Source organism: Mus musculus, chromosome 3 (assembly GCF_000001635.26).
Source record: "Mus musculus strain C57BL/6J chromosome 3, GRCm38.p6 C57BL/6J".
In the NCBI taxonomy this organism is placed as follows: domain Eukaryota; kingdom Metazoa; phylum Chordata; class Mammalia; order Rodentia; family Muridae; genus Mus; species Mus musculus.
Genome location: NC_000069.6, coordinates 155,340,973 through 155,356,867, shown reverse-complemented (window position 1 = coordinate 155,356,867; position 15,895 = coordinate 155,340,973).

The window sequence follows — 15,895 nt, the reverse complement described above, 5'->3', positions numbered from 1 at the left end:
TCAAGGTAAGCAGTCATTAAGGAGTCGGTGAATTGTCTCCCTTGCCATCTAGGAACTTCAAAGCCCAAGAAAAACACTAGAGGCTCTATCCACAATCAATCTATCATATGTAGTTGATTACCTGTACAAAGTTATAAAAATAACTGAAAGTCCATCTTCTAAAGAAAAATGAAGAAGTTGTCAACAGTGGAGTCCTGAAGATGTAATTTCTCCATCAGGTCAATCACTTTATCCAAGGCAGATGACATCATCACCAGAAGCACACATCATTCCTATGTCTCTACATGTTTCAGTCTATACATGATAGATAACTACTTCAGGTTGCTTTTTTTAATCTTTATCCTGTAATTCTTAAACTATTTTAAATTTACCATTGTGCTTCTAATGTGCATCTACTTCTCTTAAATGATACTAGTTCTTTCAAGGAGACATAAAGAGAGAAGAAAAAATGTTAAATCCTGCACGAACTGCCTAGGACAATTTTAAAAGATTATCTCCACATTACCATGAAGAATAACTCTTTATGACTAGTATAAAATAACCTGAGATGTGATCCATTGCACTTTTGTATTTGTTTGACTTGTTTCTCCTAAAATTTTTGTTATCAGAACTTGATTTTCCATCATGGTTCCATTTCAATATGAATTACATTCCTGGATAAGGTCTTTTAATCAAATAGTACCTCATTTTCTCTGCAAGTATTTTAGAAAACTTTTTTTTTTGTCATTTTGTTCAAACTTATCCCCACAGAATATCAGAAGGAAATAAGTCCAGACATTGCTTCTCCTACATGTCTTACACAGCAACAAAAAAGGCAGGTCAGATCAAGTCCAAGATCAATAATTTGAATTTTGAGATGTCCATTATTGGGGGTGGGGATACTTTTGTAATCCCTATTATCTGACATGTGTCTTAGGATTAAATAGTTGTTTCTTTTTTCAATAAATCCTTTCTATAGGGATATGGTCTGTGACAGACACTGTGCATATGGACACAGAGCTACCAGATGCTGCTCCTAAGGTGTCAGGCATTAAACAGCTTCCTTAGCATCTGTTAGTTCCAGACCAGATCAACAAATGCTTATGTGAGCAATGGGACTTGACTTACTTAGTGACCTGATTTCAACACAGGATTCTGCATCTCTGCTCCTAAACAGCTAGCTTTTCTAATTGTAGACACAGAATATATTTCTACCAGGCTCACTAATGGCTGATTAGAACATCAGTATTTCTCTCTGCTTCATATGTACAGAGACAGCACAGGGCTCAAGTGGGATACTTCCTATGTCATATTCTTTTTACTATGTATACCATTTGCCTTCATGGAAAGGATACCATTTTCAATTGGAACTATTATACTAAGTGATGATCTGTGTATGCCAAGAAGGGAGAAAAGAACTGTAGAATACAAGTGGTAGCTATGGGGTTCCTGTGTAACATCACACAAAAGTGCAACTGCCCATCATCATTCTGTGGAGAAAAAGAACTAAAAGAAGTTTAAATATTTGGAAGTCAGTCCCTGGGTCTGTGGTGAGCAATATTGGCTCTCTGCAACCGATGTACCTGTGGGATCTACAAGAGTGGTGGATACTGAGTTCAAGGCCATGAGAAGAGTGGTGGATACTGAGTTCAAGGCCATGAGAAGAGTGGTGGATACTGAGTTCAAGGCCATGAGAAGAGTGGTGGATACTGAGTTCAAGGCCCTGAGAACTAGAAATTCCGAAGCCCATCTGAAGAAGGAGGGAAGAATGAGCCATGTCCTGGGTCCTGCTGCCTTGATGGGCACCTGAATTGCCTTCACTCAGTTTACAAATATGCCTGGTAACCTCATCCAAGAACATCCTCATGGACAGAAAAACATCATCTCGCCTCTTTAAAATTATATATAAAATTGGCTGTCTTCTAATCTTAAAACTTAAAGTCTGAGATTCTTAGACAGTGTTGTCTGAGATCTGATGGGATGGCATTTCCCTCTAGGTGTCACTTTTAACAGGGAATCCACAAACATTCATGATATTGGATTCACTCATATGATATGGCAGCTATAGGCTAATTGGTCTTCCTTCTAATATAAGAACCTTCGATGCCTGAGGCTCTGTGTGACACTCTGGGTGGTGATGTAGTTAATTGGTGGCCCCACTCCATTCACTCAAACAGTTTTTCTCATGCTCAATCCTGAAGCACATATCAAACTTTTAGCAAATCTATTTCCTCAGGAAACATTCTCTACCTGCCTTAGTCCCATGATACCTCATCCATTTCCACCAACACACTTCTTCTACTTAGAGATAAATAATTATTTGTCTCTTGTCTTCATCTAGAAATGACAATGGTATCAGTGGCTTTACACACCTCCATTTTTATTTCTCCTTTGTGTATAATGAACATGAAAAGAATGTTCACAGTCTTTAAGTAGATGTAGATGCAGCATCCCACATATTAATTTAGTTTTACTTATGTGTATGTGTGTATCTGTTTATGCATATTTAGTTCCCCTCAGAATCTAGAAATCAGTGTACAAACCCTGGAGCTTTAGATTCAGGCTGCCGTGAGCCATCCAACTTGAGCTCTATGAACTGAGTTAAAGTCACCTGAAAAGCAGGACATACTTGCAACTGCTTGTCCTCTCCTGAGACCCTTCCATGGATTTACATGAAAAACTATAAGCTGTTTACAAAAACCTTAGTGTCTAAATCCTTTTCAGTGAAATTCTCTAATGATCATTAACTTCTTGTCAGTTAAAAGCTGGACTCGCATTGCACTGAAAACTTAAAATTAGATTTAAGACAAGATCAAAGTACAAAGAAATATGAAAGAGAAACAGAAATGTGTAAAAGTGTAAAGGGAAGCCCTTGGAAAAATTGTTAAAAGTTGTGCCAACACACACTTCTGTGGCTTTTAGCAAACAGAAGATACTAATTAGCAGAATAATCTTTGTTTCCCAGTTTGAAAGGTTGAAGTGATTGCTTTCCTCCAGTGCCATGCCAGGCCTTAATGGTTTTAAAGATTAATTGACAGCATGCTAAAGCCAACTAGCCAATTAATGCCTGTGTATCACCTAAGTGCCCTGAAAAATGTATGTGTGTACAGTGTAGGTAGTAAGATAGTTGTGTTACTTGATGCTTCCTATTCATGCTGCCTGTGTCCTTCGCATGTCCCTTTTTGTGACATCATGGATAACTGTATGTCAGTAGCTTCTAAAAGGAGATTGTAGAAAATTAGGTTAGGTAGAGCACCAAAGTTTTTAGCTATACAAGTCAAATTCCTTACACTTCAATAATGCTTCTAGCACTTCCCGACGCACAGTGTTCATTCTATATAACATTTTCATGCCTACATTTATTTTATGACAGATTAAGAAAGTTAATCATGGGACATCTCCTCTTAGAATGGCCACCATAAAATGGTCATGGTACATCCAAAGTGATTTCTTTATAGAGAAAGCAATCATAGACCAGATACAGAATCCGAAGCCTTTGTTATAGTTTAAAGCAATGCCTCTGCTGTGGACCCATTAATATTCTTATAATCTTTTCCTCATGATTATGCAGAGCTGAAGGATAAAATTACCCTTTTACCCCATTTATATTTCCAAATGTTAGTGGTGAACATATTGGAGAGCCGCGTATCACCACCTTTGTTTTGTTACCTTGGTTCATTATTTATCATCCTACAGTGATTTCCCCCTGCATCTGCTTAGTGCCCTTTGCGGAAAGACTGAGGTAAAATATGAAAAATGAGTAGGTTGTACACAATTGTTTTCTATATGTTAATGCTCTCACCCTGTAGTGCAAAGCATTAAGGCACACAGGCAACCTCATCCATTTCCTAAATCCTATTTCCTCCCATTCCAATGTTAGGCAGGAAATACTCTAAGCTGTTTAAAAGGTCCCAGGACATGAAATAGTGATATGCAAATGACAATTGTAGCTGTTAATTTCAATATGTCAAAATATTAGATTTCTATCTCTCTGTGGGTATCAGTGTTTTAAAAAGAGGAGTGACATTCTGTTCCATTTCATTCTATGAAGGATTTGAGGAAAGCAGTTCTACTCTGCTCCCAGTCAGTCAAAATAGAAGATGGCTCAGCTGTACAGCACACTGCGACCCACCTGTTCTCTTGTTGAAACATGGAAATAGACATAGCCAACAAGACTAGTGCTGCCTTGTGCAGCAAGCCTCTGCTAGGGAGACTCTGTGGCATGTGGTTCAATCACCATGGAGGTTTTCCTGGCAGGTAGCCCTGATTGCTTGAAATCTACCAGTTGCACATTGTCTGGCCTCTGGAGCAGTGTCTTGGCTGGCTGGAGGAACAGAGCCCTGGCTTATGTTTCTGTGAATTAACTTGCCTCTCTAGTCCCTTTAGGAGCCATGGACTCAGCTCATGGAACATGAAGGAGCTCTGCAGATGTCATTATTAGGTATAAAGCCAAGAACATCTGGGCTCCAGCTGCTTGTGTTGCTGACCATGACCCGGCCATGGTTTGAGCTTTAATGATAAGGGTTTTCTTGCCTGTTACAAGACAGGTGTGCAGCAATTGTCAGTCAACTTTGCTGGGCATGCAGGCCCTATACAAATCTTGTTCAAAAGAAAATCATATTCTGAAAACTGAGGATGAAATCCAAAGAAAATATATTTCCAAGGACTTCTTGAGATGTTTCTGCTGATGACAAGAAAGTATGAATAGATACTGAGGGAGAAGGTTCCAAAAAAGCTTTGATTTCATTAAGCCAACTAATTTCAAAATTATTTGTGTAAATAAATTGGTGACTTCCATTTTTTGTTCCTGGGGAAAAATATATTATTTGTGATCTTTAGTTGAGTTTGAACTTAAATTATTCTTCTTTCTCCACTTCTTTGTCTTGAGTGAAAGAATAAAGCTGACCTGTGTTCAATATTCTGTGTTATGTGTTTCTCTAGGAAAATTCTTCAGAGATATGAACAGTCTCATGAACTCAGACCGCTCATAGGGAAGCCATTCAGGACATCCACCAGAAAAGCGTGAAATGGGGAACTTCCATCTGAACCTCTGGGTGTCACTGCTGGTCTGGAAACAAGAACAGCCACCTTATTCATAAGGAAAAGTTTCACCAAGTGTAGCAAGTTATACCTGTATAATCTTAGCACCCTGGAGGCTGTGGCAGGATCAAGAGTCTGAGGTTAACCAGGAATACATGGTAAGAAATAAGACCTGTCTTACAAAAAATAACAAAGGTCAAGTATAGAAATTAAAGGAAGGGGGACAGTGTAAAGAAATGGAAATAAAATGTAAAAAGAAAAGAAAGAAAAAAATTAATGAAAGAAAGGATGAAATAAAAAAGTAGGGGCTTTCTAAACATCTGCCAAGGAGAATGAGGCAGAGATGATGTCCTGTGATATCTTTGGAGCTGCAGTGGTAATGGGTGGTGGATGCTCATCTCAGATCCTCTGGACTGCTATTCGGGTTCCCTGGCTGGTTGCTGAGTACATTCAAAGCCAGGTTTCTGTGCTGTGTACATTTTGAGACATTAGTTACTTCTCATCCACTTCTGTGTGCAAATAAGAAGTCACTTCAGTGAGCTCTGTTTTGAATATATTGACCTCTTTATTCATAGTTTTCTTGATTAATCATTATATTTTAAAATTGTAAGGGTAGACCATATATGCCTTAATGTGTTCTAATTTAATGAATTTAAACTACTAAAACATGTAATGGATTGTTCTAAAAGTCTGTTGCAGTACATGTCTATCACCTATATTAAAGTCTAGTCGTACCCTAGAATTATTCATGAGGTAACCTGGGGAGTTATTGCAGACCACGTATTGATCCTAACATTATCAACTTTATCTGTCAACATGAAGTTCCTTGGATATCTGAGGACACATGGCATGTGTGTCCTTGTGTTAGGAATGGGAGAAACCCCACCCTTCAATCTCCTCTCTTTAACTCATTTAACAAGCAAAGAACAAAGTGCTAAGTGGTAGAAAGGTATGGTACTTTCAATGTTCCCCATGTCTGTGGTAAATGACGGATGTCGTTCTTTCACAGAACAATGGAACAGACGCACTTATGCACATGACACAGACCAGGCCTGGACTTTACATGGAAATAGATCATATAAGTGTTTTCCATACTGCATATAATGCACATAATTGCTATACATAACAATGGGTTCCACTATGGCATTTTCCTTCATAGAATGTATTTAATCATATTTGGCTACAATACCCTCTCTTGTTGCCCGTTTCTCCTGATCCCTTTTCTCCCCTCCCCTCCCCTTTGTTATAAAGGAAGTGAATTTTAAGATCATATATTTTGGGAGCAGTGTGTTAGTCTTGCCACACTGCTGTACCTCTTATCCCAGATCTTTGCATTCTATACACTCAGTTCTGCATTTGTGGAGTTGTAGAATCTAGGACCGCTTTGCCTACCATATTTCATGTGTTGCTTTGAGAGGGACAGGAAAAACGCCTAAGCAGCTAAAGCAGCTCTGTTACTAACAGTCTGAAATGATCCACATTCCAAGAAGCTGTACCATCAGAACCAAGTGCAAAGACAACACAGCCCCCCACTCCTTCATAAAGCACACATGGACATTGTCCAGATAGCATGGCTTCTGTCCTGTGGAGCATGCTGACATGCTTTCCTGCAGAGTGCAGAGACTTGGAATGCTCTGCCTTATCCACTGGGCTTGGTTCACTGCTACATGCAAATGCCATTGAGCCATCCAGACCTCATATGGAAACTCTAATGGATGTTTCTAGTAAATTCCTTTACAGCTGTAAACCCTGTGGTACCAGCATTGCTTTTGGATGTCCCTTCCTGATCTTTACAGAAAGGCTTGCCCACCCCTGAAGCTATTGCTCTCCATAGTTCTCATGATCCCGGCAAGATCAGCTGAGAAGGTAGAGTCGATCCTTTCTCCTCAAGTGAAGAGGAGCCTCCACTAAGCACAAATCACTGGTGTGTGACTGGTTTATTGTCACGGAGCCAAGTACAGTGGATACCTAGCAGGTTTTACTCTTCAGAGTGGTCCTTTGTATATCCTACCTGTTGTCAGCCTCAGAAACTCAAAACTTCATTAAAATATTCTGCATGGCCACTGAGTGTCAAGAAATATGCTAGGCTTCAGGAGAACAAAGAGTTAACAATGGGCTAAGAAGATGTAAGGATAACTAAACACTTGAAATGCTTTCTGCGCTTTTATTTCTGGTAGCTTGGGGGGAAATTTAATTGTAGATATATTAACTGATGTCTTATTTAAGTAAAAATGTTTTAAGCCTTATGAAATAAACCTATACTTATGAGCTTCCTGAAGCTGGTATTATTGTAAGTAATATTTTAGAGAAATACCTCATCTAGGGCTAAGGTACTTTGTAGAATGGAAGCTTCTGCCTACAGAGAGAAACCATCTCTGAATGCAAGGCAGTGTGCCATCACAGCAGTCAACACGCCAAGGCAAATGTAAAGCAGGTTTAATAGCTGAAGACTTTCTGACTTTTTAAGACATTCAATTGAACATTTAAAAGGTTTAGTCTCATATCAGTTCTGGAAAGCCCCCCTGGGGCAGGCTTAAGTAACTATGCCATTAGGCACTCAGCAGCAAATTGCCTATTAAGTCTGACTGAAACTGTAAAATTGCTTTTCACAATGCAAATTAATGTAAATAAGAACAATTGGTTACACATATCACAGGCTATCAAATTATGGACAGATGATGTGTATGTCCCTATACTTCTGAATTAACATTACTTTAAAGTTATATTTAGTAAGACTTAGCAGGCTTGAGTGCCCCTGTGATAAATTTCACAAATTTATTATCAGCAGTACATGTGTCCTAAGTATATTATCTATTATATGAAATACAAACCTCCTTTCATCTATGTGTGAGACACATTCAGATTCTGGGGCTGTAACATTTAAAACCATCTACCTTTGGCTCTGTTGTTACAGCAGTCATAGGCAGTTACTAAACATTTCTTTTGCCTCCTACTGGTGTCTACTGCGAAAAGTAGCCTAGTATTTCACTAAATTATGATCAAAGATTTTCCGCCATTTTATTTTCAACAGTTGCAGTTTCAGTCCCTTTTCCAAAAATGAGAAGAGAAGGCACTTTCAGTCTGAAGGATTTCTACAGGAAAGGGAGGAGGGCAGACAAGGTAAAACAGATGAGGAAGACGAAAATGGGGTCTACCTGATCTGGCCTCAATAAGAGAGGATATACTTAATCCTAGACAGCCTTGAGGCCCCAAGGAGGGCAGAGGCCTGATGGGGGAAAGAGCATCCTCTCAGGGTCAGGAGGAGGAGGAATGGGATGAGGAACTCTGGAAGGGAGGACTGAGGGAGTAGCAATGACTGGAATGCAAAGTCTCCCAACATAAAAAGCCCAGGACCAGATGGATTTTGTGCAGACCATCAAAGAAGAGCTAATACCAACATTCTTCAAACTGTTCCACAAAAGAGAAACAGAAGGAACACTACCCAATTTGTTCTATGAAGCCACAATTAAGTTTATACCTAAACCACACAAAAACCTAACAAAGAAAGAGAAATTCAGAGTAATTTCAATTATGAATATCTTAGCAAAGACACTCAATGAAATTCTCATAAACTGAATCCAAGAACACATCAAAATGATCATCCACCATGATCAAGTAGGCTTCAGCCCAGGGATGCAGGGATGGTTTAATATATGGAAATCCATCAACGTAATCTACTATATAAACAAACTCAAACAGAAAAACCACAAGACAATCTCATTGAATGCTGAAAAAGCATTTGATAAAATTCAACATCCCTTCATGGTAAAAGTTTTAGAAAGATTAGAAATTCAAAGACCATACCTAAACATATTAAAAGCAATATATCACAAACCAGAAGCCAATATCAAACTAAATGGAGAGATACTTGAAGAAATTCCACCAATATCATTAACTAGAAAGGGCTGCTCACTCTCTCCCTACCTATTAAATATAGTACTCAAAGTCCTAGGCATAGCAATTAGACAACAAAAGGAGGTAAAAGTGATACAAATTGTAAAGGGAGAAGTCAAAATATCACTATTTGCTGATGATATGATGGTATACTTAAGTGACCCCAAAAAATTCCACCAGAGAACTCCTACAACTGATAAACAACTTCAGCAAAGTGGCTAGATATAAAATTAACTCAAACAAATCAGTAACCTTCCTTTACACAAAGAATAAATAGGCTGAGAAAGAAATTAGGGAAACAACACCCTTCACAATAGTCAAAAATAAAATAAAATACTTTGACGAGATGCTAACCAAGCAAGTGAATGATCTGTATGACAATAACTTCAATCTCAAAGAAGATCTCAGATGATGGAAAAATCTCCCATGCTCATGGAGTGGCAGGATTAATATAGTAAAAATAGCCATCTTGTAGAAAGCATTCTGCAGATTCAGTGCAATTCCAATCAAAATTACAATTCAATTCTTCATAGAGGTAAAAAGGGAAATTTGCAAATTCATTTGGAATAACAAAAATCCCAGGAAAGAACTTCTGAGGGAATCACCACACCTGACCTCAAACTATATTACAGAGCAATAGTAATAAAAAATCCATGGTATTGGTACACAGACAGGCAGGTAGATCAGTGGAATAGACTTGAAGATCCAGAAATTAACCAACATACCTATGGTCACTTGACCACTGACAAAGGATCTAAAATCATCCAGTGGAAAAAAGACAGCATTTTCAACAAATAGTGCTGGTTCAACTTGTAGTCAGCATGTAGAAGAATGGAAATTGATCCATTTTAATCTCCCTATACAAAGCTCAAGTCCAAGTGGATCAAAGACCTCCACATAAAACCAGATACGCAGAATCAAATAAAAGAGAAAGTGGGGAAGAGCCTCAAACACATGAGCATGGGGAAATTTTTCCTGATCAGAACACCAATGGTTTATGCTCTAAAATGGGACCTCTAAGTTGCAAAACTTCTGTAAGGCAAAGAACACTGTCAATTGGACAAAATGGCAACCAACAGATTGGGAAAAGATCTTTACCAAGCCTATATCCTATAGTGAGCTTATATCCAATATATACAAAGAAGTCAAGAAGTTAGAGTCCAGAGAACCAAACAACCCTATTAAGAATGGGGTACAGAGCTAAACAAAGAATTCTCAACTGAGAAATATTGAATGTTCCAGAAGCACATAAAGAAATGTTCATCATCTTTAGTCATCAGAGAAATACAAATCAAAACAACCCTGAGATTCCACCTCATACCAGTCAGAATGGCTAAGATCAAAAATTCAGGTGACAGCAGATGCTGGCGAGGAACACTCCTCCATTGTTGATGTGATTTCAAGCTGCTACAACCACTCTGGAAATCTGTCTGGTGGTTCCTCAAAAAATTGGGCATAGTACTACCTGAGGACCCTGCAATAACACTCCTGGGCATATATCCAAAAGATGCTCCAACACATAACAAGGACACATGTTCCACTATGTTCATAGCAGCCTTATTTATAATAGCCAGAACCTTGAAAGAACCCAGATGTCCTTCAACAGAGGAATAGATACAGAAATTGTGGTACATTTACACAATGGAATACTACTTAGCTATTAAAAATAATGACATCATGAAATTCTTAGGCAAATGGATGGAACTAGAAAATGTGATCCTGTGTGAGGTATCCAAGTCACAAAAGAACACACATGATATGCAATCAGTGATAAGTGGATATTAGCCCAAAAGCTCAGAATAGCCAAGATACAATTTACAGACCATATGAAGCTCAAGAAGAAGGAAGACCAAAGTGTGGATACTTCAGTCCTTCTTATAAAGGGGAACAAAATACTCATAGAGGTAGAGGGTAGGTGGGATTTGGGAGGAAGAAAGAAGGGTGAGGGAGAAAAGCTGGGCAGGATCAGGTTTATAAGGAGACTCAGATAATATACAAAGGGCCAAGAAGTTGTACAGAAGTTTGTTGCAATGGGGGATGGTTAACTGGGAGTAGCCACCAGCAGCTCCCAGATGCCAGGAAAGCAAGAGGCTCCCAGGACTCAACTGGGATGAGATTAGCTGAAATGCCCAACAAATGGAAAATAGAACCTGTAGAAACCAAATCCAGAGTTTAGGGAAGGCCCCTGGTTGGGGGATTGGGTCACTCACTCATCTCCAAATTTTCAACCCAGAACTGCTCCTGTCTAAAGGAAATGCCAAAACAAAGTGTGGAGCAGAGACTGAAGAAAAGGCCATCCAGAGACTGCCCCACCTGGGAATTCATCCCATACACAGACACCTAAACAAGACACTATTGTGGATGCCAAGAAGTGCTTGCTAATAGAAGCCTGATATAGCTGTCTCCTGATAGGCTCTGCCAGAGCCTAACAAATTCAGATGTGGATTCGTACAACCAATCATTTGGCTGAACTGAACATAGGGACCCCAATGGAGGAGTTAAGGAAAGGACTGAAGGAGCCGGAGTAGTTTGCAACCTCATAGAAAGGACAACAATATCAACCAACCAGATCCCCCCAGAGCTTCCAGGGACTAAACTACTAATCAAAGAATACACATGTAGGAACCCATGGCTTCAACTGTATGTGTAGCAGAGGATGCCTTGTTGGACATGAATGGGAGGAGAGGTCCTTCATCCTATGAAGGCTCAATGCCCCAGTGTAGGGAATACCAGGACATGGAAGCAGGAGTGGGTGGGTTGGGGAGCAGTGGGAGGGGGGATGGGATAGGGTGTTTCTGGAGGGGAAAATTTGAAATTTAAATAAATAAAATATGCAATAAAAATTCAAAATGCTACATAAATATTTGACAAGTGTAGAGATATTGTATACTTGTAACAATAAGAATTTCAAAGTATCTTAGTGGTTTCATTGATATTATCAAAGTCATTGTGTTTTCAAAAAAGAAGCATGTAGAGTTATTGGTCTTAAATATGTTTTTCAATTTTTTTGCAGTGTGTAAGTATGTATGTTTGTATGTTTGTATGCATGGCATATATGAACATTGCCATGGTCCCTGAGTGATGGTAAAATGCTAACTTGTTTGAATCAGATCTTTCCTCTATTGGGTCCTGTGGATGGTACTCACTCCATTAGTTTTGTAAGCCCCCTTACACCATGAGCCATTTTGCTATATCTTTTATCAGGATCACATGACTTTACCTGAAAAAATAAAATACCATAAAATTGGGAGCTGGTGATCATCATGCATGTTGAGAAAAGTCTTGATAAGGCAAAACTGAGTTCAAACGTCTGTGTGTGTGTGTGTGTGTGTGTGTGTGTGTGTGTGTGTCAATAAATGTATGTGTGTTTGTATACATTTTTTAGCCAAAGGGGAAAATTTTGATTTGAATGATTTGGTATTTTAGGACCACCATTCTTCCTCCTTCAGTTCTCTGGTAAGAGTTCCCTGCTGAAATCCATAGCTCAGCCCATGCTTGAGCTCAGGGTGTACACTCTTCATCAAGAATTCTCTACTGTCAATGCTCCTCTTTGAGGGCATGTGTATAACTCACCCAATACCTACAGTGCAAAGGCCAAAGTACCACCAAGATGGCACAATGGTTCACAGAAATGCAAGTCTTTAACCTTTTAACTCATTCCTAATTACAACCCTTCTTTTAGCCACAAATTCCCACCCACATCATTTGGAGAAGCATTAGAATAATCATAGAAATTAATTAAGAAGAGTCAGGGTTACGCTTTTGAAGAATGGAGTTTGTACTGAAACAAAAGACTGGTAAATCAAACTTCTTTGCATGCATGCCATCATTGACGAGCTTATCTGGAATGAAGTCCTCAATGGCTCTGGTGTCCTGGCAATCCACAGGATGCTACAGTGGGTTTGCCTAAGAGTTTCCATGTGCCAATTAATTATCTAAGTCAAAACTACTGTCTGTCATGGTCAAAAATATCCTACAACAGACCAAGGGATAAACAAAAAGATAGACAAGAAGCAGGGGGTTAGAAAGGAGACTCAGGAGCCTCACTGGGTTAGCTCAGTGCTTGCTCTGTTAGAAGGTGTGTGTGAAGTGGCTCCAAAGTCTCATGTGGTAGAAGGGATTGGTCCCAGCTGGCAGCTCCAGTCACTCATCAGAGATTATATTTTGAGGTGCCAGTATCATTGCTGAGCTTGTTACTTGATTGGCTCTTACAGAACTGGTTTGTAGGAGTGGGGCCTGGTTGAATGTGTGTCTTTGAAGAATGTACCTTGCACTGTCCCTTCCTCTCTCTGAGACTCTGCTTCTCAGTTATGAGCTGCCCAGCTTTCCAACTAGCAGGACAGTGGTTTTATTCTTTTTTGTTTTGTTTTGACATTACAGTTGCGATTGTGTGTCTCAAGATAAGAGTATACTAGTCATTGTCCTACATGGTCACATTTTCTGTTGTCCATGTCACCTACAACTAACTGAGATCTAAAGCCATAAAGTAGAAACTTCTATAAGTAAGCATTCTCTAAGTTTAAAATCCCACAATGCCACATTAGTAATCAAATCAATCTTTTGCCCAAAGTCTCCATGTAGTATAAACCATTTGAGCACTGGGCATATTATGACTATCTTAGCCATCAGGTCTGACATGTCACGGCATGAAATGTTGCATCATTATGTACCAGTGTCTGAGTTACTTCCAGTCTTTTGGGGTCTGGACAGAGCAATAAGTTGTTTTGAGAGATTATGACCACATGCCCTTGATTACAGTCTACCATTAATCAATCTTTCTACTTACTGTGGGCTAATGGTAATTTCTTATTATGTTAAATTTATAAATAAAACTTTACAATGTGTATGCACTGTGAGTCTGGAACTATTCTAGGCCAGAGACATCTACAGGGGCTCTTGTAGAGGAAGTCCTGCTTTATACTGAATGGGGTCTGTTCTTCACTCTCCATTGTGGACACAGAACAGCAAGGCTGCATTGTTCAGCATTCACAGAGAGGCATACCCAATGCCAAGACACTCCTTTGAACATTTAAAATCAAACATTTTCTGTCACATGAATAACAAACACTGGTTGCAGATGTTTCCAATAATTTTATAAGTAATTCTTATTACACATTTAATCTGATTTCCTTCTACTCTGACATTTTAATATTAAAGATATATTCTGTTGAGTTTTCTGTTGTTTCTGGGAATAGTTTTCTTTCAATTTTAGTGATTTTGTGTCAGTCTCTTTTTATTAAGGAAGTTGTATTCTCCCATGGTAAATCTATCTTTATAAGAACATAAAATTTACCATAAAATAATGACAATTTCAAGTTACATTTTCCTAATATGTATCCTGAAGGGGAAGCAGGCATAACTGTTCTTCTTCCTTCCTAAATTCACAGCTGGAAACTTTGCAACAAAAGCCATATTAACAAAAGAAAAGCATACCAAACTCTATTAACATATATATCTCTAGCATACACAGGAGATGACTCAGAGAGTGGCTTACAATTCTCCCTTACATAGAATTACTAATAAGGAATAATACATTTATAAAGAAATAAGATGTTGGCAGGGCCTTTCCACACTGGGCAGCAAAACATCAGGAGGTAACTGTGGGGGGGGGGTGGGGTGGGGGTGGGGGCAATGGTGCTGATAAACTGCCAGTGCCCTCATGAAATGTCTTCTGGTGTCTTCTGCAGAATTTGAAGGGCTTGAAGTTGAGTTCTGGTGTTCTGCCTTCCTTCTAGTAAAGAAGACAGGAAGTGGCCTTGAACATGTTTTGCTCAAACAGACACAAAATATCCAAGAGGTCATCCAGTATGTTTCTTAGCAAATTCTTGCTCTTCAAAATAACCTTGCAGCCTAAGAGTCTCAGTGATAAAAAAGACATTTATACCACCCCCTCTGAGGCATAGGAGCAGAAAGAAGGTGGGTAAAGAAAAAATGGAAAATCTGAGGATAGTAATGAGGGCCACAAACTCATTGAGCATGATACAACCGTACCAATTATTAGCTCAGTGCAACTCCAGACACCTACACACAACCTGCACAGGAGTAGGGCTGATAGCAGCCAATCATAGGGAGGAGAGGAGCTCAAGCGACTTTGCCCAGCTCCTCGATTGAACCAGATTAGCATAGGAATTGAAGGGTCCTTGTCATTGTGGTGTGACCTCTGATGACCCAGAGTGAGCTGTAAGGGAAGATGAAGGTAAAGAACAGAGATTGGTCTGAGGACCAGGGCACGCGTCCACAGAGAGACCAGAGGAGTAAAGACTGAAGTGTGGCCATTGTGGAAGCCAAACTTCCTTGAACACCTGAATACCTTGTTTTACTTTGATTTTTTGATTCAGGGTGTTTTAGTAGCAGAGAAGTTCTCATAATAGAAAGGCTACATGAAAAAGGGAAAGACGTGCTGTGTGCCCATGTGTTGGTGCTGGAGGAGTCTGGATTCCAGACACCACTGCCCCCACCAGAATTAAGCACTAGTGCACAAATAGACATGTCAATGTCTCTTTTGTCTTTAATCCTGTTTCTTTCACATTTTAGTGTTTTCTACTGATACACCCCAACATTTCCATTATAAATCCAAGAGTTTTCAAGTAAGATGATGTTAGGTGGGAATATAGGAACCCAGTGTGCAGCTCGGGTACACTAAATTAATATGTTATATTAGGCCAGGCGGTGGTGGCGCACACCTTTAATTCCAGCACTTGGGAGGCAGAGGCAGGCAGATTTCCGAGTTCGAGACCAGCCTGGTCTACAGAGTGAGTTCCAGGACAGCCAGGGGAACACAGAGAAACCCTGTCTCAAAAAAATGAAAAAAAAAAAAGTTATATTAGTTTTCTGCTCATAGTGCCTTACAGTCCTTGATGTGTGCATTTAGCAGATCTTTTCCTGCACAGGAACGTGTGCCATGTCAGCAGCAGGTTATTTATACATAACCAGATCTCTTTACTAAGATAAGCAAGACAAAAATACAATTACCACAGATTTC